This window comes from Phascolarctos cinereus, unplaced genomic scaffold (assembly GCF_003287225.1).
Source record: "Phascolarctos cinereus isolate Bilbo 61053 unplaced genomic scaffold, phaCin_HiC Scaffold_9;HRSCAF=440, whole genome shotgun sequence".
Taxonomy (NCBI): Eukaryota; Metazoa; Chordata; class Mammalia; order Diprotodontia; family Phascolarctidae; genus Phascolarctos; species Phascolarctos cinereus.
This window is the reverse complement of record NW_027556402.1, coordinates 128,915,733-128,940,585: the sequence shown is the minus strand read 5'-3', so window position 1 is coordinate 128,940,585 and position 24,853 is coordinate 128,915,733. Positions and strand designations below refer to the sequence as shown.

Genomic DNA, 24,853 nt, shown 5'->3' with positions numbered 1-24,853 from the left:
GCTAGTCAGTAACTGAGACAGGAATGAAACCCAGGTGTTTCTGACTCCACATGGAGCTTTCTATTGCTTATCCAAAGTATTCTAATTTCATTATAATCCTAAAAGACATTTTTTTAGAGCTGCTGAGATCAAGCATTTGGTCACCTTTCTTTTCAGAATTTCCTCACAAATAAGCCCCAAACCTCTCCCAGCCCTGCTCCTGTGCTGCCATGGTCAACACAGAGAAAGGAGAGGAACCTGACACATGCATCCTCTCAAGCAGCTCAGGCTCTAAGGCCTCCAGCTACAAGATGTTCTCTCTCAAGAAATGGAATGCAGTTGCCATGTGGAGCTGGGACTTGAAGTGTGCCATGCACCCATATTCCAGAGTCCAGGTGATGGTCACGCAGTTTGGGGTTCTAGGAACTCCAGAATGTAAAGGTATAGGGGGTAGGAGTCTGCCTGGAAAGAATTCCACTACTCAAGCCTTCTTTTAGTCATTGTAATGAGGTTTTATTATGACACCAATTCCTAGGAAGGCAAGTAAATGGACTATTGTGTTGCCAATAGGAGCAGGGGAGATGCCTAGTGAGTCTGCACAATTTAATGGGGGAAAGATAGGTACTTATATATAGAAAAAAAGACTGTGGGAAGATCTGGATGGGATTAAGGAGTAGCAAGTAGCCTGGAGTGGGCTAGGTGCAGACAACAAAAGGAGTTAAGTTGTGGGGCCATAGTGAAAGGATAATACAAAGAATTATTGACTGGGATTGGCTGGATGTCTCAGGCTAAGGCCAGGGATCTGCGCTGCTGAAATGTATGGGAAAGTTCGAGGCAAAGACATGGTGTTACAGGAGCATGGGAAAATTCAAGGTTTTTAGGGATCCAGGTCCCAAAGACCCAGTCTTTTCTTTTTAGGGGTTCAGGGTCTATAACCTCATCATTGGAAGCCCGTCTCAGATGTTGAGCTGAAAATAAATGAAAAGATTGTGTTGTGGTCTGGGGAGGGTGCATTGTAAGCATTCCTTCCATAATTGCTACCTGTCACTGTGGGTGAAACAAAAAATCTCTGCCCTCTGTACCAGCAAGATTTGGTGCTCCAAAGAACAGGGAAATGAAAGCCCAAGGTGTCATTGAGTGCCAGGGTCTGTGACCCTGGGTGTGTCAAGGAAGGATTAGAGCTTTCCAAAGATAGAGTCACTTTACATGTCTTTCCTTGGTTAGATGAATGAATTAGACACTCATTGAAGTTAGGGTGCAGCATTTGGTCCCCTTTCTTTTTAGAATTTCCTCACAAATAACAACAATGTATTACAAATGACATTCATTATCTTTCTTTGGTGTGAATTGTAGATACTACTTAGAAGTGCCATGTTAGAGAAATAGTTTCAATGTGAATGACTTTCAAAATTTAATTAAAGTCTTGGATAAAGGAAATCAGGAAAGCAAGTTATATTCAGACAAGAGAGGGGTTTTTTTGCATGTTTATAGTTAAATCTTAAAAGTTATTGCCATCATCAACCCCAAAAACAGAGTTTGTGCTAAGACAAACAAATGGAAGAGGTTTTGTTTCCATGTTTAATTTCTCTCAAGCTGGCTTGACATGGATTGCATGGGAGTTACAGTTCAAAACTGGCTCAATTTAGGGGTTGGGGGTACAGAGCTATATACCATTTAACAGGGCTGATATCACTTCACCTCCTGACTGAGAAAAAAGTTCTTGTGTCAGATCACCCCCCCAATTATACCAGACCACTCCCAACCTTGGGCTATCTAGGCAGAAGAATCTGTCTTCACTTAAACCCAGGTAGTTTCCAATGCAATCTCATTGTAAGCAATGTCCTTCTGAAGAACTTTGTAGAAGGGGGGGCTGTGTTTGTATGGGGAGGGTGGAGCTCTGAATCTCCAAGATAATCATTTTTCACATCATGAATGAAAAAGCATTCAAATCTAATCCAAGTATAGGTATGGCTTGGTACTAATAGTACTTTTTCCCTGAAAATAAACAATTTGTGCAACATTCATTTCAGTTAGCTACAATTTTGGCTTTATTTTCTAAGCTTTTATTAACAACACAACATAAATATAGCTTGCTACTAGTGACCAGGACAACCAAAAGTCAGATTTTTCTCTCTCTCTGAGAAATTGAATGTTGATTATTTTATAGGGGTGTTTCTTTGACTTTTTAGCAAAATCTATAACCAGAACTATATAAAATCGTTGAGTTATAGGCACATCAATATTTCTAGACCAGACTTTCATTTTTACCATGTTATGTTGCATTAATGGTTATTTATATTGAATACCTACAAGATAAAAGTGATTAATTCACTTAGACCTTTGATGAGAAAATTACAATCACATAGTATTATTTCATAAATGATGAAATATTCTACCAAATTGTTTAATTACCTAAACTGATATAATAAACATTAAAGTAATCTTAAAAAATAAAACATGGGGGTTTTTTTGGTTTTGTTTTGGAAAATACATTCAGCTCTTTATTGCATTTCCAAAAAAAAAAAATAATTGCCAGTTAGATAGATCTTTAAAGTTCATAAAAGATTTTGTATAGATTATCCCATTTGAGCCTCATAATAACTCTGTTAGTATCATTCCTGTTTGATAGATATCATACAGGTGAAATGACTTGCTCATATCCACATAGCTGCTAAGTGTCACTGGTAGGATTTATTCACAAACCTTCTTGACTCCAAGGCCATCACTATTCACTATAATAAATTTGTTTCATATTTATAAAGATAATGCCCTTACACTATTTGTCTCTCCTTGATTAAATTATACATTTTAAACTCACCATTCTTCCATTCTAACTCTCTACTTACTTAACCTATGTTGTTTTGCTTTCAAATTGTACCCTTTCAAAAAAAATAAAGAAGTAAGACTACTCCATGGAGGGCTTCATTCACAATGGTTCCACAAACCTTAAAAAAAATCAATTAATTATTAATTAATTATTAATATCTTTTTTCTACCACACTATTTATATTTTCTTATCAGAAAACCAAACCTTATAGCAAAGGAGAGAAAAAATGAAAAACTAAACAGTTCAGTAAAACTATCCAACCCATCAACTAGTCAACTAAGTTGAACACTATACTGAATGTTCCACATTGTTAGTTCCAAACATCTTCAGCTGAAGAAAGTATTCTGTTAACACTTCTTTGGGGCTAAGATTCATCATTATAATTTCATAATGTTTATAACACTGTTTTATTGTTATTCTATTTTACTGGTGTAGTTAGTATAGATATTGTTTCTCCTGCTTCTGCTAAATTCACTTTAACAATTTGTATGAATTTCCTATGTTTCCCTTTATTCAATATAAACATATTTTTTACAACATAGTAATATTTTGTTACATTAATGTATCACAACTTCTTTACAATTACCCAGTCAATAAATAGCTGTTTTGTTTCACATTCTTATAGCAAGCATTTAACTATTCAGCACGCGCCAAGACAAAAAACAATTATTAATATATGAATGTGTGTGTTTGTGTGTGTGTGTGTGTGTGTGTGTGTGTGTGTAGTATGTTTATAGGCATAGCATTGGGATTGCTGTTGTCTTTGGTTTTGGTACTATCCCACCTGTCAGATTATTATACATTAGGGAAGAAGGGAGAGTCTAGATCAGGGTACAATTGTGGCCCAAATAATTTGAATACAGTACAAGATCTGGACTTGGGCAAAACATTATTTGTATGTTCAGGTGGTTGCTTAATCACTCATTCTACTTTTACTTTCTTTGAAAAAAATGGAATCAGCAGAGAGGCATAGTCAAAATCCTTTTCTTGTGGCTTGAAACAGATGATACACTTCAGATGTAGCTTTCTACCATGTAGTGACCCAAGCACTGGAGATATTTAAGTACATTATGCAGAGAAGAATCATTTGGGAGCCAACTTCAATGTATGCGGGATGGAATTCCCTGCTACATGTAACATCAAATTGTCAGTGATTAGAGGTGAATTTTTTTGCACTCAGGTGGCCCATTGTTAGTCACTTGTGTATTGTATATATCTTGTAGTCTTTGTTGTCTCATTTTAACTCTCTAAACAGATTCTTATGTTCTTTGTTCAGACATGTGATTTGTGTTGTGATAGGATATGCTATTCTTTGGACATTTTTTCCTTCTTTTTGTAGGAAATTAAATGCTAAATCCACTTAGCTTTCTGTGAATTGTAGGGAGTGAAAATATAATCAACTTCCCTAAAGAGGCTGCTTTTGCAAAGAGTTGTGAAACACCTGTTCAATACTGTGAGATATTTTTTCTGACCTAGTGAGAGAAAAAATTTCATGTATTTCCCTATCTTCTTAATGTAGATAAAAGACTAGACTTGGAGTTCTAAGGCATTGTCCTGGGTAAAGAAAGTATTTGCCAAGAATTAATTTGCTAAGCACTTGAGAGCAATGATGATGGTTGGTTGACTGTCCTTGCCAAGAAAAAAAAATATTTAATTAATGGGCTATGGGAGATTGAACAGCAGAAAGAACAAAAGGTCTCACAGAGTACCAGTAAAAATTTCAATAAAGAGTTAGTATAAATTCACAGCAATTGACAACATCACTCAATATAATGGCTACACGTTCTTGACTTTCAAGTGGGTGAGAATCCTGGGACCAAAGGATCCATTCATCTCTTTATTGGAATAGAAATGAGTAGATGCAGCTATAAATTGAACAAATCCCACTGGCCATTTTGCTTCCAAGAAAAAGGTTCACGTAGAAAATCTCTCAAGCAGATGATTTATAGCAAAATCTATAGTTTCAACATTCCAACAAAGTATGTATGTGTTATTATCAATTTCTGTACACATTGATTGATTGTTGGATTGGTATTTATTAAATACTGCATGTTGGCCACATCAAAAGCATCTTAAAAAGAAAATGTCTTTGTACCTTTGGAAGTAGGAGAAATTATAATAAAATTTTCTTTCATTGTTTACAGATTATCAGGGCTTCAGCTAATTATCTTTTATGCTTCAAAAGTTAGTATTTTTTCATAAGGGATAGAGCTTATTGTGGGATGCCAAGGGTGAGAAAGATAATTTAGCCTAACCTTGGATAACATTGAAAATTATGTTAAAATTGATTCTCCCTACTCTTTCTTTGCTCCTTTCATTTCAGTACTTTCCCAATGACCTCAAATTCACAGATACTCAAACGTTTATCCAAAACGAGCAAATTGCTGTTGGCAAAATTTTTAGATAACATGGCACTTGGTTGTAGTATATTTGTTCAGTCATTTTTCAGTTGTGTTGTCCCATTTCCATGTTTTTTGTTTGTTTATTTTTGCAAAGATACTGGAGTGGTTTGTCATTTCCTTCTCCATATTACAGATGAGAAAACTGAGCAAGTAGGGTTAAGTGACTTGCCCAAGGTCAAACAGAGTGTAAGTGTCTGAGGTAAGATTTGAATTTAGGAAGACGAGTCTTCCTAACTCTCGACTCCAAACTCTATCTACTGCGCCACCTAGATGTCCTTTGTAGGAGATACTTGAAGACAACTGATATCCCCTGAATCTCTTAAAGTGATACTACATAGGTAATTATCTACTGTACCTACTCTAGGCTGTCCCTGGAGATATAAACAGGCAAAGGATTATCAAAAAAAAAATCAAATAGAGATAAGCTTGGCAAAGTAACAATCAACGAGACTGAGGAGACTGAGACAGATGGCATTGGATGATTTGAATAGGAATAGCTTTCAGGAGACTAGCATTTCACCAATTTATGAGAGATGTGCTTGAATCAACTTGGTGCTGGAGAATAGTTTTTTTCTTTAATTTTATGCACTCACACAAACACAGACACAGGCACAGACACACACACACATATACACACATACACACCCTTTCCTCAAATTCTTGTAGAAGGTGGGACAATGTATATGGAATATTGCATATTGAATATGACTCTCTAAGTCTATAAGTTACAAATAGTTGCAGATAAGTTGCACATCTGCGTAAATGGAGGGAGCTTTCAGCCCAGGAGTTCCCTACAACAATGAAATGACAAATCTGGACTAAATTCATGCTAATTTATTTTACTCCCCATGATTTGATAATAAATATGGCCAACAGGAGACAATATTTAAAGACAGACATTCACATTTACTTCAATTATTTATCTCACTTCCTTAAACTATAATTAATGTCATGAGCCTAGACATGATAGCTACAGCAGAAACAGTATAGGACTTAGGATCAGAGGAATTCCATTCAAATCCCAGCCCTAACATTTATTCCCTTTGTGATGGTCATCTGATCTTTCAGTTTCAGTTTCCTTATATGTAAAATGTAAAATGGGAGGTTTTTTGTTTGTTTTTATTAGATTATTTCTGAGTTCCCATATTGCTTTAATCCCATGATTCTCTTAACTATGATCCCATTTTCTGTATTAGTGTTAATTGTTCATTAAAAGTCATTATTCATTCAACAAGTTTCCACTAAGTGACTAGTATGTGTGACACAAGTGGAGACTTGAGGAGAGTGTACACAGCCTCTGCTCCCTTACTTCTTACTATTGGATTTCCCAATTAAAAGATCACTGGTAATTCTGCAAAACAAAGTAGCATTTGAATGATGAGTTTAGAATACATATTACAAGGAGATGAAAGTAAAGGTATTGAAAATACAGAGTTCTTCTTAGGTTTTGAAATGGAAAATAGATCTATAGGGCAATAAATGGAGGGGAAAGTAGGGATAAATGAATGCTTTGTCATATATACCTTTGGATTTCTCAGACTGCCTAGTACAGTGCACTTGATTAGAGCAGTCACTGAGAAAAGACAAGAATTGATTACAAACTTACTATTTGCTGGTCAGTATGTTAAGCATTTTATAAATATTCTGTCACATGATAAAATATGAAAGACAAGGATAGGCATGTGGGGAATGCTGTAGTATAGAGCAGAAGGAAAAAGAATATCCAAACCTTTCCCATTTCCCCATTCTTTACTTCCATTCAGAATCTATCTACTTTTATCCTTGGAATAAGGTCATATAAAAATCAAAAGTGGGAACCTATTCATTAAAAGAATGGGAAAATCATCATGAAACATATCACTAAGATTGAGGTTTAATGTGTGGAAGATGATTTTTTCCTTCATATTTTCAAATTTCTATTTCTTCAGGTTTATTGGTACCTTTTTTCAAAAGCTCATAATTCCTTAGAAAAGAAATCACTGCTCATTTCCTAAAGCATATTGTACTTCTCAAAGTTTATGTTTCCCTCTAAGTATAAATCTAAGTGAACTTGGACCCCATTCAAGTTTGTCTACTAACCTCAAAGGTTTGGGAATATGAGTGTGTGCACAGAAAATCCTGTTTTATTACTCTTTATTTGCTTTGAAATAATATTTTGACTGATTCAGTTAACCAGTTTTTTCAGTCTCTTCTATTCTTCATAATCATGTTTTACCAGAATTAAGTTAATACACCAGATATTCCATATATGATTCAAATTATTAAACCCACATTGAGCACATGTCTATACAACCAAAATTATTGGACCATAACTTCAAAATTCAATCTTAATGGCTCATCTCATTGGTTACTTTTGTTTTAATCTAAAAGAGTACTGGTGTTTGAAGTTATTGAAATCACCAGATCTTTCATACACCAGTCTTGTTATGTTCACCAGATAGAGATTATCTGAAGTACAGCTAATTTATAATTATCTAAATAATGATCATTAAATTCTACATTGTAAATGGTTGAATGCAAAAAATATTATATTCGAAATCAGGAATGCCTGGGTTAAAGTCCTTCTTTTGATATTTACTATAGGATCCTAGCTAGGTCCCTTCATTCTTTCTGCATCAGACAACTCTCTAAGACTCATGAAATATAGTGTGGTACAGGAGAAAGAGTAATATTGTTAGACTCTTCGCCCCATGCCCAGCCTCCAGTCTCTTACTATCTACTGGCTCTTTACCTTCTACCAGGAAAACAACAACAACAACAACAACAACAACATACAAAAAATGCCCAGGACAAGGTCAATCCCTAAGAAAGCTTTCATTTGTCCCTACTTTCCCCTCCATTTATTGCCCCTATGGATCTATTTTCCATTTCAAAACCTAAGAAGAGCTCTGTATTTTCACTACTTCTATTTTTCATCTCCTTGTAATATGTATTCTAAACTCACCATTCAAGTGCTACTTCATTTTGCAGAATTACCAGTGATCTTTTAATTGGGAAATCCAATAGCCTTTTCTCAATTGTTAATACTTCTTGATATGTCTAAAACATTTAACACTGTTTACCACTCTGTCCTCCTAAATAACTGCTCATCTCTAAGTTTTAGTGATTCTATTCTTTGTTTTCTTCCTACCTGTCTGGTTATTTCTTCTCATTATTTTTTGCTTCATCCATTTCAGTCTCTTTATTGTGTGTGTATCTCAAGACTTTCTCCAGGGCCATCTTCATTTTCTACACCTCCATCCCTGGCAATTTCAATGGGTTCAATTATCATCTTTGTGTTAAAGACTCTTAGATCTATGTATCCAACTCTTGTCTCTTGTTGAGTTCCATCATCAGGCGCCTATTGGACATTACCAATTTGATATCCTATAGGCATCTCAAGACTGGTATCTCCAAAGCAGAACTTGTTACCTTTCCTCTTAAATCCTTCCCTCTTCTGCCTATTTCTGTTTAGGGCAACATCTCCTTTCCAACTCTCCAGGAAACAAATTCCCAATTTCAGAGTCATGCTTGTTCACTTATTCTACCTTGAGTATTGTATCTAATCAGTTCCCAAGTTGTTTTTGATTCTACTTCCTCACCATTTCTCACATTCATCTTCTTTCCACTTACACACTCAACTACCATCGTAGGTCAAAGTCTTATCACTTGGACTCTTGATATACTCTCCTAATAGTTCTTTCTGCCTAAATCTTTCCTACAGCCATTCATCAATCACACAACAGCCAAATGATATTACTAAACCAAAAACCTAACCTTCTCACATACACACCCTTACTCAAAAGGTCCCCATTACTGCAACAATAAAATACAGATTCTTGTTCAGCAATTAAAGCCTTTTCACAATCTGACTTTAGCCCACTTTTCTAGATTTATTATACATTACTCTTCTATACACATACTTCAGCCCAGACAAATTGAACTGTTTTGCATTCAACATGCAAAACATTTTATCTGCCAAATATTTTGCCTAGGCTCTGCCCCATACCAGGAATACGTTCTTTTCTTACCTCCTTATTAGAATCCCTAATCCCTTGAATATTTCAAGGCCTAGCTTAAGCATCATCTTCTGTATGACATCTCTTCTTCTTCCCTCAGCTGCTAATATTCTATCCCACTCTCATCAAAACTTACTTATAGTGTGTGTGTATATATACACACACACACACACACACACGCACATATATATGTGCATCTGTAATATTTATTTATATAAATATATGTTGTTTCCTCAGTAAAATGTAAGATCCTTAAAGGAAAAGATTGTTTCGGTCTTTGTCTTTTTATCTTCCTAATGCTCAGAGTAGCAACTGGCGCACACTATGTATTTACACATTTCGTTGATTAACTGGTAGATACTGCCTTTGTTGTTTACTTTCTATGTGACTTTGGAAAATGTATTTAACTTTTCTTGGTTTTAGGTTCTCATCTGTAAAACTAGGGAGTTGCACTAGATGGATTATGGGGTCCCTTCTCAATCTAGATAAATGTTTTTATGGCATATTAAGCAATGGATGGGTTGCAATTTAAATTACTGGAAGAAGCTTCCATTTAAGACATTTTCTAAATTGAGGAAAACATAGATCTTTCATATTTTTGCATAATATCCAAATTTTTTTTTGTTCAACTTTTGATTTTATTGGTATAACGAACTCCCAGGCAAGAAACTCCCTCCACCCTTGCAGAGAAGCAACTCTTTAACCATTTAGAATCTTAGAGAGCTTCCTGTTTAAGTGACTTGCCTACAGCGTTAGAGGGGGGACTTGAACCCACTCTTCTTGACTAAGAGGCCAGGACTCTCTATTTTATGCTATATTGTTAAAATTCAAAATTACTTGATGAATTGGAAGATTCTCCCTAAAGAAACAGAAATGTGTTCAGTAGGACACATAGGCTTTGAACCCTAGTAGAAGAAAAAACAAAAAAAAATTACAAAAGTAATTTCAGATACTTATCTGCCAGGATGAGGGGGAGGAGGAAAGCTGCAGTTGGTTCTGGTAAAGGAGATATTGTAAGAGATGATGATGACTCTCTTCCTGAAGATCTCATAGAAAGGAACTCTGGGCTTTCTGTCCTACACGATTTCTATATTCTCCTATGTGAATGCCAACTAGAAGCTCTCTGAACTCTATGACTGTATAATTCTATGGAAAAATGTATTCTTTCATCTCTATGATACACTGAATTCAAAGAGACTTGAGGCTGCAGAACGATTGCAGTTTCCAATTTATCTTCCAGTCAAGTGTTATTTGGATCTTGACTTTTGATTTTAAGTAGTTTTCTTCTTTGATTATCTCTCACTTTTCTCCTTCTCTTGAAATTATATCTGTCCAGTTCTGTCTGGTTGAAACTGCTGTTTTTAGGATTCTCCTTGCACTTTGGACAAATCCATCAAACTTTCTTCTAAGTCAATAGACACAGAGAAAGTCAATGTTATACTGGAATAGATCTGATATTTTGGTATCTATCAGGTTCCATCTGTATGCCAGATGCATGAAGCCATGTGGTGCTGCTCATATATTTCATCAAATAGAAGTACAGCATATCAAAAGACTAGGTACAGGGTGTTTTTCTTTTTTCTGTCATGATCTATTAATATTCACTGTAATTTAAAAAAAAGTCCCTTGTTCTTTTTTTAATTTCTAAGAGAAATGTTGTTTCTGCAAGATGTGGGGACAACTATGAAACAATGAAGCAACATATTTTAGGTTTGGGGTTTTTTTTCGTTGCTTGTTTCTGTCTTAGACTAGAAACTAGAATATTGCAGATATTTTTAAAGAAAATAGCAGGATATTCTAAAATTATGCAGGCATAAACACAAAAGCAAATATGGAAATAGAAAATGTTGCCAGATTCTGGACACATTGTGAATGGAGAGTCATCCTCTAAGCCTAAATGATTTGTCAAGTTTCATTATTCCCTAAAACAAGAAAGTTTTTCATAAACTCCATGAGAGAATTCACACGAGTCATGACTGCAATAAAGAAACTTATTCACCAGTGGGCCAATAAAATAAAAATCATGTTTATATGGCATTTTAAAGTTAGCAGAGTAATTCACTTACATTGCTACATCCATACCTCACAACACCCTTTGAAATGCTACAAGGTAGTACCCCCATTTTGCTGACAAGAAAAAAGTATTCTGTCACAGTCTTTCTAGATAAATCTGATTTGTTCAAGAAGGCAGTGTGAAGGCACAACTTCTTAAAGGTGACCACACCATCAATTGGATGACACACAAGCAGAGAACACATATGACCAAGGAGCATGGATGGCGCACATGTTGATAAGCTACTAAAACTGATATTAGGACATTCTTTGTTCAAATTCCACCTCTGACACTCACTATCTATGTGACCAAAGCCAAATCTTATCACCATTTTGCACAAATCAGGCATATTGGGAAAGAAATTGCCAAAGCATCCTATTTATGTTATATATTTAGATGCATCTGCCATTGCTCCATTTGAAGATATAAGTTTCTTATGTCTTTCTTTTCCTTTTTATGGTGAGAAACATAGTGTTTCACATAATTCATTAGCTGTATCTAATTCTAATCTTTTCTACTTGTACCACCATCATCCTTAATTCAGTTCCTCATGGTTTTTTCCCCCCTAAACTATTGTCAAAGATGACACCAATAATCTCCCGCCATTCCAGTCTGTCCTGTACATTCTTGTCAGATTAATCTTCCTAGAACTTTATGATGATCATGTCATTTGCCTGCTCAAATCCCTTCAAGAATAAAGGCCCTAAGGCTAGAATTCAAGGCCCTCCATAAATCTAATTTGTCAGTCTTATGTCTTCTAAGTTCTGTGGGAATAGTGTTTTCTCAATCTTTGCTGTGCCTTGTATTTTTCTGTATACTACCTTCTTCTCATGCTATTGTATGAGAAAGTCCCTCCCTCTTCTCCTTGGCTATTCAAAGTACTTCAAGACCCAGCTGAGATCCTACATACCCTGTAACTAATATGACCACCTCAATGTGAAGTGTTCTTTTTCCTTGTAATATGATATCTTGGTGATTCTTTTCTTGAGTTATTATAAAAATCTATTAAAATTCAACTTCATATTTATATGTCCTGGACACTTTTAACACATGAGAACCACCAGAAAAATTAGCCCAGTTTCAAAATATTCTGTAGGTTAGGATCCACACAAAGTATAGCTCATGACTGCATCATTAAGTTTAGTCTTACCAATTAGAAAGCACATCAGTTCACAATAAAACATATTTTGTAGATCAGTATAGCAAAAAGGTAATTATTTTTAAATCCCTGAATGTACACTTGGGGTACACCTTCCTATAGGTTACATCACTGATGGGGATGTCAAAAAAGCTGAGAATACACATGATCAAGGCACACATGTAGTGAATGTGATGGCATATGTGTAGAAAACAATTATGACCAGGAATATATATGGAGGGGCACATGCCAGGTGATGTTTGGATAGAGCACAAAAGTGGAAGGTGCATATGATAGGGAAAAAATGTACAGGACAAGTCATATTTATTTTTACAGTCTTTCCTCATGTTATCATTGTATGTCTTCTGTTACTCTGATAGCTATTATGCCTCTGCTGTCCTTCCAGGTGTGTTGACATAGTTGGATGTGCCATCTTCACTCATCTCATAGTCTCTTCTCTTCTATTGTCTTTTGTCTTCATCTCTTCAGGAACATGTGCTAAGTTTTTGGTTTTCATCCAGCAATGTAAAACTTATTGCTGATGACAGCAGGCTCTTTAATCCCTAGCTGAGACAATGAACCACCAAATGTAGCTAAGATCCATTGGTGATTAGTCCCTAAAGGATCTAGTGTGATAATTGGAATTTGCTAATAGTTTTTAACCTCTCTTCTGTCACCTTGCATAGTTTGAGTTGATGCTATATTGGGATTCAAAACTCAAATTTCTCCTAAACAATGATATTAATTTATTGGTTGACAAGTCTCAGAACTAGAATTGTTTCAGCTAGTAAGCTATCTGACAGGAAGTAGAAAGAGGGAGAATTTAATACTTAGTTTCAAACTGATATTCTTTTTTTTTAATTAACTATGATGGACAGGAATAGAAAAAGGATCTATGATTTCATCAGTGTAGAAAATTAACTTCAGAAAAGCAGATTGGCTCTGTGACAAAGTAGATAAGTTCTAGAACTGACTTACCCTAGGTCACATAACTGGTATGTTTCACAGGTCTGATCTGAACACAGATCTCCTGTCATACAGCTACTACATGTCAAGGGTCTGAGGCCAGATTTGAACTCAGTTTCTCCTGACTCCGCGGCTGGAGCTTTATCCACTGAGCCATCTAGTTGCCCCTACTCCTGTCATTAATATGCTATGCTTTGCCACCCTGTCTGCAAACAGATGAGGCCAAAGGAGAACCTAAGAGGGTAGTGTTGTGGTTGGAGACGTTGAGACCCTTCATAGACTGGAGTACAGGACAGGGTCATCTGGAATGAATTCACAGACTCAAGCATTCTTTAAGTCAATTTGGCAAAAAGTTTATTGTTATGCTTTTTTGCGGGCAAGGATTTTTAAGGAACCTGTGACCTTAGAGGGGTACAGTTAAAGTTTAAGTAGGATAAAATATAATAAAACATGTGTCAAATATGCTAACTAGGTGATTCAGGTTGGAATTAGGGAGCGGTTAAAGAGTGGTCAGTTCTTAAAGTAATATGCACTTCTTATACCTACTGTGCAGGCATTTTACCCAGAGTTCACTAGCAAAAGCCCACAACGTCACTAAGTTAACAAGAGTTCAAGGGTAACTGAGAGTTATCCAGTCTGCCGTGAGTCAATATCTTGTTTGACAAGATAGATGTAAGGAGTATCCATATGTCTTAGGTCTAGAATACAGATAAAAAGTAGTCCAGGATGTAGATAATGAGGTAGGGTGGTAATATAGATAGTACAGTGGATAAGAATATCTTTATGACCCAGTGCAAAGCCAGTTCAAACTAATAATTCCTTCAGGTGCTGTTTGTAACTGCACCAGGGAAAAAGATAACAGTCTTGCTGGGGCCCACTCATGAGTAATTACTAGGCATAGTGTCCTTGGGCTGAGGAGAAACTGTCAGGGATAGTGTTTCTGAGGCTAGGGAGAAACATGGTCAAGGAATTGAGGTTCCAGTAGAAGCACCTAAGAACCCCATCAGTAGTTCTCAGGTTTTCTCTCAAGAGCTCAGTTTGCTAGCTGTAAAAGGGGCAGCCTCAGACATTAGACATATGAATAATTACTTACCTTTTCTTACTGAATGAGGAAACAGGAGTGTTTTATTTTTTAAATTGATTTATCCTCTACTTCATTTATTTGTTCGGTTCAATAAGCATTTATTAGGGAAAGGAGGCATAGCCTAGTGAGTAGACAGTTAGCCTCAGGAAAACGTGAGTGCAAGTCCGACCTGACACACAATATCTATGTTATCTTGGGTGAATCATGTAACTCTGAGTCCTCCTGAACAACACTCTAAGACTATAAATTGCAAGGTAGATGCTGATCTTTATTTGCCAAAAAAAAAATCCTATACAAGTGCAATCAAATGTCTAAACCAAATGGAATTTTAGAATATTGTGTAAAGGAAATATTATGCCAAGGAAATCTTAGGAGTGGGTCAAAACAAAATAAAACAAAACAAAATCTAAGTTTAAGAGAAAGTATTAGGTTTGAAAGCAGCAACAAAAATAGTCCCTGTCCTCAAGAAGCTTACATTTTACTGGCTTTTCACCAATTAAGAAGTTGAGAAGAGGTCTGCTTTACCAGTATTTCAGTTAAGAAGGTAATATAAGCAGTTTCTTCCTAGAGGGGAAAATAAATTAGCAATGACAGTTTGAAAATACATCATTATTTCTTTTTGGATCAGCAAGTGTCTAAAAATAATGGTGTAGTTCTCCCTTTCAGCTCAGCTTTCAGGATACCCTGTATTCATGTGTTTAAATATGTGCTTTTCTATCAAGTTTTCTGAAAAACTTCAAAAATTGTTGGCTTAGTCAAAGACACATCATAAGAAATGGGGTAGAAAATGATTCTCCAAAGGGCATAGAAACCAAGAGGGTTATATTTGCTATAATTTTAAGGCTGTTTGATCTGTTTATCATAAAACCACCAAGTACACTTAACAAAATGAAGAAGCAAGTTAACAGTAGCAAGCAGGCTACTATATAACAGAGAAAAACCAGCTAGTTTGCTATTACACTGAATGCTAGTTGAAGATAGAAAGAGATTAGAGATAAATAAGACAGTGAATAACCAGGGAAGGTCAAGCAGAATGGTGATGGGCCTTGAGTGCATATTATGTGAGAATCAATTGAAGAAACATCCAATGTTTAGCCTGGAGAAGTAAAGAGTGAATAAAAACCAGATGATTGTCTCTAATTACCTAAAGGATTCTCCTATAGAAAAAGCATTAGATGTGTTCTTCTGTGCCACTGAAGGTAGAACTAGGGGTAGTGGTTGGAAATTAACAAGGAGTCAAAATTAGGCTTGATAGTAAGAAAAAAAATTCCCTACCAATTTAAGCTGCTCAAAAATGAAATGGGTTGTCCTGGGAGATAGTAGTTCTTCCTCACAGGCATTCTTCTGGGAGGGTCTGAATAGCCAACTTTTGAGTATGCTATTCAAGGAATTCTTATTCAGTTGAGGGTTAACCTTGAGGGCTTATTAGGTACCTTCAAAAACAGATTTCATTCTGTGATGAGATGGTTCAACTTCTAGCTACAATAGCTTCCTTTTAAATAAACAAAGATAAATTTGCTTACCAGTCTTCTTCCTGTTCTTTCTCTCTGCCCCCCTACTCCGACTTTCCAGAGTCTAATTATTCCTGTGAAAATTGTATGTATTTAAATTATCTTGAAGATATATTAGGATTGGAAACTTTTCTTTGTTACCTAGTCTGTACTTGTTAAAAATATGACAAATCCCCATAATTCCGCTGAAAAAGTCATAGTTCAAATTACTCTTCACACATCATAATGCTATTCTGCATTGTTCCTAATGAAGGTTGGGCCTGTGAGATAACATTCTATTATTGGCTGGAATTGACTGGCTTTGTATTCTTGCTGCATTTGACAAGTGTACAAGTTAAGAAGAAGCAACTCATTTACACAGAAAATGCTATGCTATAAGTAAAACAGAGGATGTCCATAGCCACATATAGCAAGGTGTTGGTGGATTGATTACACTACTCTGGGGCCCTTTTAAAAAGATGCATATATTCTCTTGAGTCCTAATAACTAAGAATAACAAAAAGTCTCTAGATGGAAGGGATTTGCCTAATTTTGTCCCCCTCACCCCTTAATAGCTACCTACTATATTGCTTCTACAAGACCCACAGCTCTACTTTTGACACCTAAGAGAAGAAAGAGAATATTAACTGCAGCTTGATGCAATGAAGCCTTTACCCTGGCTGAAATAAAATGTCCATAAGTTATTTATAGAGTTCTCAGAAATTTTCTCCTTGTTCTCATTACATTTTGTGAAAAATGTTTTTTTCTTAGTAATCATTATCTTGGAGGCACAGAGCTTCTGTCATCCCTCAGTTTCTTCTTTAGTTGGAACTTAAGATCAAATCTAAATCTCAATCTAAATTCCTGTTCATTGTGTTACCATGACAGATCTGGGAAAAATGTTATTTCCTCCCTACTGTCAAGATAGGTGATGTGGATATTGATGTCTCTTTGACCAAGATTAAGTGACCTAAGTCATGTATCACAAAACCCTTATTTTAATATAGCCCACTTCCCAGTGTTTTGACCAATCAGACTTGATTGGCACCCTTTCGGAACACCTGCTCCTCAAAGGGCATATAACCATGTACCCCCAAATCCCAAATCAAGTCAGTTCTGGACTGAACCCCTTAGAGGGGCTGAGTTCTGGGCTGCAACTTCTATGCAATGCATTTTGCCAGCTTGTGAGAGAAATAAAACATGGACACACAGTCTATATTTGTTTGTTTTTCTTAGAACAAACTCTGTGAGAGGCTGATAATTAATTTGGATTGTGAGTAATTATTTTAAAAACTGACATGAGGTAGCCAGGAGGGACAGTTGATAGGATTATGGACTTGGAGATAGACAGACCCCAGTTCAAATCCTGCTTCTGATATTTACTAGCTGTGTCACCCTGTGAAAGTCACATAACCTTCCTGTCCCTTAGTTGTTCTTTCTAGATCTGAATTTATTATCTAATCATCACTACTGATTAATTTGCTGATAGAAAGACTTTGAATCAAAGGTCCAGGGTTTGAAACTGTAACTTCACAAGATACACATAATGGGAATTTGAACATTTCGTTGTCCTATGGACTCAATCAAACCTGGAGGACCCAAGTGAGCAGTATATGAGGAATTATTAGTCATGTGTGATAAAATCTGCTTCAGAGAAGTTAAATTTCATCCCTTTGAAAATAGGGGTCATATTGTAGGGCTGTAAGCAAAAAGATGATGCTGATCAAAAATGGTTATTTTGCCTCTCCCTCTTTCTCCATAGTTCCTACAGAAGGCGAATCTTAGGTCAGGATGGTGTGTTCCAACCTCTTCCACCATTTGAACTCCTCCATGAGCCATGTTCTTTGCCAGGTCTTGAAGATGCAGTAGAACTAACATGGCAACACTCAACCAGATGCACCACCGTAGCAGACCCAAATGCCCCCCAGTCAGCACTGGCCCCATGAGCAGCTGTCCCCAATTCAAGGCCATGGTGCTGAAGACAATGATCTGGAAACCCAAGAAGCCCAATTCTGCCAACCACAAGTTCTGCCATGTGCTCCTGAGCACAGGCTATGAGGCTATCTGCTTCATCCCTGGCAAAGGCCATAGTCTATGTGGTCATGGTGTAAGCAGGCCATACCAAGGAGTTACCAGGCATCAAGCTCAAGGTTGTCCAGGGCAAGTATGACTATGGCCACATGCAGAAGAAGAAATGATAGGGAGGAAGGCCTCTGGCCACACTCAGGGGTGGCTGGGACAGATGGACAGACATGTGGGGAGGTCCAGGCTGCAAATAGGTAAATAATACCACCATGATGACCCTTTAAAAAAATTATTATGAGAGTATTTGAAACATTAGCAACACAGGCTGACTCAAGGAGGTAGGGTAATCACTTAACCTTCTGAGCCTCAGTTTCCTCATCTGTAAGATTAAGTTAATATTTTAGGGATTATCTATCTTACAGGGCTGTTATGAGGGAACAATTTTTGTGCTTCAAAATGCAAGTGATCAAGACTGTAGATGATAAGCAGTAATTTTTTTTCCTGTAATGGGAGGGACAATCAGGATAATTTCATTAACTTTTTTCTTCTTTTTTAGATATGAACTTAACAACCATCCATAAACCCAAATATTTCAAATAAAAATAACAGAGACTTGGATAAGATATTGTGAATTTCTATAACAGGCAATCTGCTTATTTTCAAGAAATATGTATTCATATAATTTAACAAGGTATTAACAAAACTGCCCATATGTATGTTTCTCCTTCTGCACTGTTTTTTTGTCTTCTGTGCCTTTAAAAATGTTTTATTTATACTTTTTGGCATATCTATCATTAATCTATCTGACAGTTCCCTAAGTGAAATTTTCCTTTACTATTAATAGGAATTTCAAAGAACAAATGGAGAAGAATGTTATAAAAATATATGAGTCAAAAAATATGATGGTATCATCTCATGGAAAGAGGAAAAGCTAATCAATGGGTAATCTATATGATCTTTTGTTACCTTTGAGATGTTAAGATAAATTGAGAAAAAGCTCCCATTCTGGGTATGTCACTGGTGGAGAACTTATAGATAAATAGAACATGATAGCTAGGCACAGATGGGTTAATATCTGTAACTTTGGAGAGAAGACCCACACTGAGGAGACCACAGATCCATTTGAGTACTACTATCAGGCAACTAGATGGTGTAGTGGATAATGTACTGGGCCTGAAATAAGAAATATGCGAGTTCAAATTTAGCCTCAGATACTTACTAGCTATGTGACCCTAGGCAAGTAATTTAACTTCTTTGCCTCAATTTCCTCAATTGTAAAAAAAATGTGGATAAACAATAGCACCTATCTCAGTATTTTTGTGAAAATCAAATGATATATTATGTGGAAAGGACTTGATAGAGTGCCTTGCAATAGTGCTATATAAATGCTAGCTATTATTATTAGCTATTAATATTCAAAACTCTTCTCTCTCTTTTTCTCCATAGCAAGGGATTCTTTCTCATGTACATCCCCATACTATAGCATCTACTTTCTGCTCTCCATCTTGGTTCAATTTAATTTAACCTGACAACCAATAATCAAGTTTGCTAGATATAGAAAAAAAGTGACATAGATTTCAGGATTAGCTTTGGAAGTTAGAAAAACGTGCATTAAAATCCTCCCTTTGATACTCATAAGGTGTGTGACCATAGGCAAGTCATTTAACCAGTTGCAGGTATGTGGCAAATCTGTACTGTTGGAGTGAGATTTTAAATCAGGAGATTACTACACCAATAAATGACTTTGCCTTTCCTCCTCCCAACCTCACATGAAAAGGACTATGACAAAAACAACAAAGCTGATGATATCACCTCCAACAACAGTAACATTAGGTGCCAGGCCTATAAAATAACATAAAAATTAAAAAAACCCTTCAGTTTAGAAGTGTCCTTTCATGTTTTCTCATAGACCATAGAAGGAGAAGATGCTTTTATCTTCCTTTCCATTAGGTCCAATTGAAGTCAGTCTCAGCCCTTCTCTTAGTCTCACAATGAGGTTTGAGTAAGTAACAGATGGGACCATTCCATGTGTACATTTACAAACAAACTTCTAAAAGATTCCTAAGTCAGATGAAGCTTTATAAGAAATGTGAGATGGTGGAGAATCTTTGGAGGCAATGTTCTTTGAAATCAACATTTTTTTCTTATCCTAGCACATATTTGGTGATATGTATTCAGAAATTACTTAGAGTGTTTCACAAATATTTGAGGCAAAGATATATAGTTTTCCATGCGAGTCTGTTTCAAGAGAGATGCCCAAGGCAAAAGATGCCATTATAAAGCAGACCATGCCCTATTTAAAAAATAAAATCTTATCAAAGTGGCCCTTTCTGTAGCTTCTATAGCTCATATACCTCTTGGTAAAAATATAGGACTTGTTATTCCACAAATAATAATCGATCTGTGAATTCATCAATGTGGATACTTCCTATAAAGGTATAAATCACAATGCATTCTTCCATGCTCCTCATGGATAATTCTTGCCTATGTCCTCACATAAATACACAAAAAAAGTGTATCTAATTCACTGATACCTTTCTCAGCTTCTCTTAACATTTTCAGAGAACTCATGAAATACCCAGGTTGAACATCCTTGATCACAGTACCTGACTTCCTTTTCTGTTCATACATGTTCTTGACAAAGTATTTTATGCCAATCTCATGTACAAATCATCATGTTTATAATATGATTTGCAGCACAGTGGATAGAATACTGAGTATAGAATGCTGAAAAATGGGTTCAAAGCTACCTCCCATATTTACTGACTATATGATTATAGGAAAGTCATTTATCTTCTCTGAACTTTAATTTTTCCATCTGTAAAATGGAGATGATACTACCTGTAGTACTTATCTCACTTGTGAACTCAAATGAGATAATGATGAGGATGGGAGGTAGACCCCAAAGAGGAAAAATCCTGAACTTTCCCACAGGCCAAATCCCTAGTGTTTGCCAGCTATAATCCCATCAACTAGCCTTTCATTGTGGCTATGCCCAATCTCCCAATTCTCTTGTTACACTAAACCTAACCCAGCCACTTATTGTCTTATCTCCCTATCCTCCCCTCCCCCATTTCCTGCCCTTAATCCTAACTAGTCTCCATTCTCCCTTGGCCACTTGGTCCAGCTCCCAGAAGTTCTGTTTAGCCCAGTGTACTACACGCTCCTATCTAGATCTCCTTAAACCCTCCTGCAGTCACCACAAATTACCTGGCCACTCCTAGATCTCTCCCGCAGTCTTTCTGTATATAAGGTCCATTTTGTCTCCATTAAGGTGCTTAGATTCCTAAAATCTAGCTACATACTCAGATTCTTAAAATCTAGCCAATAGCTCACTAATGTTCAGACTCTTTAAGAGTCTACCCAAAATGATGGGTGTTCTAATAAACCTTGTCTTTGGCTGAAAGAAGGCTTGGGTTGAATTCTTTTGGACAGGACCCATGTGTTCTGATTTTGGGGTCCCAGCACCCCTGAACCCCTGAACCTCTGAACCTCAACAATACTGTACATTAAGTGCTTCATAAATGCTGATTACTATTAATGACCTGGGAGCAACATGACCTGCTTACACTGTTATTAGCAGCACAGAAGTAAGGAAATAAGAGGTTACAAAGGGAGAATGGAAGCAAGGAGGGTGATGGGGATATAAGAAACTGCTTATCCCATATTTTTGGTGACTCAGATGAGACAAATAGACAAAAAATGAGGAGATGGTGAGTTATACAGCACTCACACCTTGGTAAAGGGTAAGTTCTTTGAAGGCAAGCACTACCTTTTGTTTTGTCTTTCTTTTACCTTTTCACGGTAAGCTTTTAATAAGTGCTTGTTACATTAAACTGAAAGAAACCTTTGTTTGTTTTTTCCTGGTCAAATAATAAAACTGAGCCAAATGGCAACTAGAATGGTGAAGGACAATTTATGCAAATAGGGATCAGTTGAAGAAACTACAGTTTTGTAGCCTGAGGACAGGATAACTCTTTGGGAGTATTATTGTCTTCAAGTACTTAAAAGATTAGCACTGGGAAAAATGATGGTACTCAAAGTGTGTGACTGGAGGGCAGAGCTGTTAGTGGAAGGTACAAAGAAAGCAAGTCCATGCTTGACGTGGTGGGGGGGGGAGGTTAACTAATAATTAAAGTTGTCAAAAAGTGGAGACAACTTTCTCATGAAGTAGGCAGTTATCTGGTCAATGAAGATCTTCAAACAAAGGCTGAATACTTGCTTGTTGGGTATTTGGTAGTGGGGATTTTTTTTAAGGTATGTGTTGGCCTACTTAATCACTGAAGTCCTTTTGTTTTTGTTGGACAAAGCTGTTAAATATCCCCCAATGTAACAATTTTCTCTCTTCTCCTCATGTTGACTAAGGTCGCTATTTCATACATTCTTATAAGCTCTTCCAGACAAGGATTTTTTTATTGCCATTTTGAAAACAGAGTAGATAAGTATTTAAATATAGTGGTTTGCTGAAAGTGATGCAACAAATCTTATTATTTAATTTTTGTCTATAATATAATTCAGAGGGGCTAGAGAGTAAAAACCAGGTGTAAATAACAGCTAGCTATATATGTTCACCTAACTTCTTTTGTGCTTCCAAAGGAATGGAAGGAAGGAGGGAAGGAAGAATATAATTTTAACTTTTCTTCTGTTAACAGCTGTACTGAGATGGATTATTAGAAACTTTTGGTTCTAACTTCATCCTCAGTAAAAGATCTGGAGGTAATAATTTTGTTTAATCCTTTGATATACATTCACAGAATCCATCATCTAATTTTATGTCTACATGCAACAATTCTTGGTCAGTTTTTCATCCATTTGAAGAATATTTCATTGATAAAATTGCTTTCATGTCCTTACTTTGAGACTCATCTAACCAAAGGTTTATCTATTGGTCTTTTTGCACAAAAACAGCAATAAAGTTCCATTGTTGAAAAATATTTTTTTAATTTCAAGTGAAACTTTTTACACCTTAAAATAGAGTGAAAAGATCCTCCCACCTCTATTGTATTCCCAGAACCTAGCACAGTGACTTAAACATAATAGAGATTGATTGTTTGCATCTCTTTTTTCTTTGAATAGTATTTGTAGGGGAAAACAAAATTTACATATTTGTTTGTCAAGGTCCTCTTTAAAATCCTTTATAGAAAAAGAATGTTTACCATGACTTTAGAAATTTGTGTTTGCAAGCCTAACTATCTTAGAAACTATGGAATTAATTTAAGCTGCCAAAATGTGATTTGCATATATTAGAGTTGTTGTGACAAAAAAAAAAGTATAGACAATGGTCAGTGATGGTAATGGGGCATTGCAAGATTTTTTTTAGGTATTTTATTTTTATTTTTCCCCAGTAACAAGTAAAACCAATTTTAACATTGATTTTTTTTAAAAAAAAGGTATGAGTTCCAAATTCTCTCCCTCCTTCCCTCCACACCTCCTGCCTCCCCTCACTGAGAAGGTAAGCAGTTTGATGTAGGTCATATGTGTGTAGTCATGCAAAACATATCCATAATAGTCGTGTAGTGGAAGAAAACATAGACAAGAAAAAGAAAGTTAAAAAAAAGTGTGCTTCAATCTCTATTCAGATGCCATCAGTTTTTTTTTTTCGGGAAATGGATAACATTTTTCATCATAAGTCCTTCAGAGTCATCTTGGTTCGTTGTATTGCTGAGAAGAGCTAAGTTATTCACAGCTGATCAACCTCCTACAATATTTTTGTACACAGTACATTTCACTCTGCATCAGCCCATACAAGTCTTTTCAGGTTTTTCTGAGAGCATCTTGCTCATCATTTCTTATAGTACAATAGTATTCTATCATAATCACATACCACAACATGTTCAGCCATTCTCCAACTGATAGTCATCCCCTCAATTTCCCACATTTTGCCTCCAGGAACCAGCTGCTATAAATATTTTTGTACATACAGGTCCTTTTCCTTTTTTTTTTGTTTTTTGTTTTTTACTGTTTGGATACAGACCTAGCAGTGGTATTGCTAGGTCAAAAGGTATTGATGGTTTTATAGCCCTTTGAGCTCAGTTCCATATTGCTCTACAGAATGGTTGAATCAGTTCACAATTCCACCAACAGTGCATTAATGTTTCATTTTTCCCACATTCCCTCCAACATTTGTAATTTACATTTTCTGTTCTATTAACAATTTGATAGGTATGTTTTAATTTGCATTTCTCCAATCAATAATGAGTTAGAGTATTTTTTTAATATGTCTGTAAATAGTTTGATTATTTCATCTGAAAACTGATCATATCTTCTGATCATTTATCAATTGGGGAATGGTTTTTATTTTTATAAATTTGACTCAGTTCTCTAAATATTTGAAAAAATGAGGCCTTTATAAGAGAAACTTGCTTCAATATTTTTTTTGTACTTACTATTGCTAAATGTATTTCCCTTCAACCTATCCCCCCATTTATTTTATTTTCTCTCTCCTTTTTGCCCTGCCCTTCCTCAAAAGTATTTTGCTTTAAACTATCCCCTTCTCCAATTTGCCTCCCTTTCTCTTATCTCCTTCCCCTCTTACTTTCCTAGAGGACAAGATAGATTTCTACTCCCAATTTAGTGTGTGTATTGTTCCCTCTTTGAGCCAATTCTGATGAGAATAATGTTCACTGACTCCCTCTCACTTCCCCCCTCTTCCTTTACACTGTTAAAGTTTTTTCTTGCCTCTTTTATGTGAGATAATTTACCTCCTTCTACCTCTCCCTTTCTCTTTCTCCCAGTACAATTATTTCTCATCTCAATTTTATTTTTTATATATCATCCCTTCATATTCAACTCATACTGTACCCTCTATGTATACTCCTTCTAACTACGCCAATAGTGAGGAAGATGTTATGAGTTACACATATTGTCTTCCCATGTAGAAATGTAAAATGT

The 24,853-nt window shown here is 36.0% G+C and overlaps 1 pseudogene; it reads left to right on the top strand.

The window, feature by feature from the left end:
• The first annotated feature begins 209 nt into the window (after window positions 1-209).
• On the top strand, window positions 210-1,097 carry LOC110199257 (RING-box protein 2-like; annotated as a pseudogene).
• Window positions 1,098-24,853: the final 23,756 nt, after the last annotated feature.